The 2,020-nt window shown below is 43.4% G+C and overlaps 1 pseudogene; it reads right to left on the bottom strand.

Annotated features, from left to right (window-relative positions):
• Nucleotides 1-1,139: 1,139 nt before the first annotated feature.
• LOC132882287 (U1 spliceosomal RNA) lies at nt 1,140-1,291 on the bottom strand (annotated as a pseudogene).
• Nucleotides 1,292-2,020: the final 729 nt, after the last annotated feature.

Below are 2,020 nucleotides of genomic sequence, written 5' to 3'. Positions count from 1 at the left end.
GATTGGGGCCCCACTAGACCCTAGAATCGCCACTGCATGCAGGTGGGGGTGTCATGGCTCAGGTGGGGGTGTCATGGCTCAGGTGGGGGTGTCATGGCTCAGGTGGGGGTGTCATGGCTCAGATGACTAAGGCACCATACCATAAATCCGGGGACCCGGGTTCGATTCCGACCCGAGGTCATTTCCCGACCCCTCCCTGTCTCTCTCTCCCGCTCATTTCCTGTCTCTCTCCACTGTCCTATCTAAAAAAAAAAAAAAAGCGCATGCAGGCGGTTGGCAGTGGGAGACAGTGCGAGGAACGGCATGGTGAGGTCACACTGAAAGTCTCCTTTCATTTCTTATCTGAACATGCAATACTGTGCAGCTTAGAACACAACAGTAAATGCGTAGGGTTGTTTATCATTTAATGAAGCCGCCTCGGCTATATTTAAACCGTTTGCTCCATCCATTTCATTAACGTGGCAGATTCGGAAACTTTAGTTTGAACGATGGCGTTAATAACATATTCTAGCAGCTTCCAAAACTTAAGGCTGAATGACGACGTCCACAACATATTCTATCAAGACTATTATGTTCTAGTAGCTTAGGTTAGTTGAGTTAAAAACATTTTCTAAATAAGTGAAAGCCTGCATTATGCAAAGATGCCAAGGAAAGAGAGGATAAAGAATTGCAATTAAAATTTAGTTTTGAATAAAGTTAACTTGTGTGAAAAATTTGTTCCAAGTGCCCTTTTTTGAATGTTGAGCCCCTGCCCCTCCAAAGGTCTTTACACGGCCCTGCTGTAAAATTAATGCTATTCTCCTGAGAAATGCTGGGAAAAATTTATAGGATTTGATAATCTTATAAGTAAATCTTATAAAATAAAATAAATAAATGTTGACAAAAAATTCTACTGTTTGTTGTTGTTGTGACCGAGCGAGTCGCCAGAGGTCCATAACGTAGGATACGAAGCCGCTCACCAGCCAATCAGAGCGCAGAATTTCGACCGCGAAAAAAATAAGCTTTGTTTTACAAATAGCACTTTAGATATTGTTTTAACAATAATAAGCATCAGTATAGTATATAAATGATACAGTACAAATAGCTGTATAACTAAATGTGCGCAGGATTGTTAAAACAGATCTAACATTACGCAGACGCGCAGTACCATAATACACGCTAACTGATTTACAATACGTTATGCAGTCAAGATTCCTACATTTGGGGAATTCGCAGCCGGAGTGCAATGGCTGAGCCTCGCCCTGGGTGAACCACCTGCTTGATCATGGTATCTCCTCTACCAGGTAAGTATGAGCTCACAACGCACTGCGGAGCGCCGTCACCACCACACACACTCTTCACCACCATTTACTCACTAATTACATACACATCTACATCGAAAACACACAATCAACACACTGAATCAACAATTAGAATGAACAGGGCACTTTTTAATGACATTTATTCTATGAGAAAATAATAGCGAAATATTTCCCATGATGCACTACTGCTGACTATGTAATGAGAGCGACGCTTTTCCGGAAGTAGTTCTTTGGTCATTCAGTTCACAACAGTTCATTGGAATCTGAAACTACGCGGGCTAAAGGAAAAGGACAACGAAGACACTCGTGAACAGGTGTCCCACATCATCATGCAGATCATTCCAAAATGGAAGAAAAAAATCAACTTTGTCATCGACTCGGTGCACCGCTTGGGCCAAAAGCAGAAGAACAAAAACAGGCACATCATCATACAATTCACAATGCGACACTTCAGAGATGAGCTGTGGCGCCTCTCAAAAGGCTCTGCAGTGTGCTCGAAGCTCAGCATCGCGTTCGCTGAACACCTTCTCCCGGAGGACAAGGAGGCGAGAGAGGCTGTGTGGCCAAAGATCAAGGCAGCAAGAGAAGCTGGTCAGCGAGCCTACTACAAAGGTCCGATTGGCTACATAAACGGGAGTGCCATTGAGGTCACTGAAGTTGGTAACGTATAGAGGGACATGTTTAAATTGACCACTTGTAAGGGGTTCAGTTCATTTTTG

This window comes from Neoarius graeffei, chromosome 2 (assembly GCF_027579695.1).
Source record: "Neoarius graeffei isolate fNeoGra1 chromosome 2, fNeoGra1.pri, whole genome shotgun sequence".
Lineage (NCBI taxonomy): Eukaryota > Metazoa > Chordata > Actinopteri > Siluriformes > Ariidae > Neoarius > Neoarius graeffei.
The sequence above is the reverse complement of the archived record's forward strand: the minus strand, read 5'-3'. Positions and strand labels throughout refer to the sequence as shown.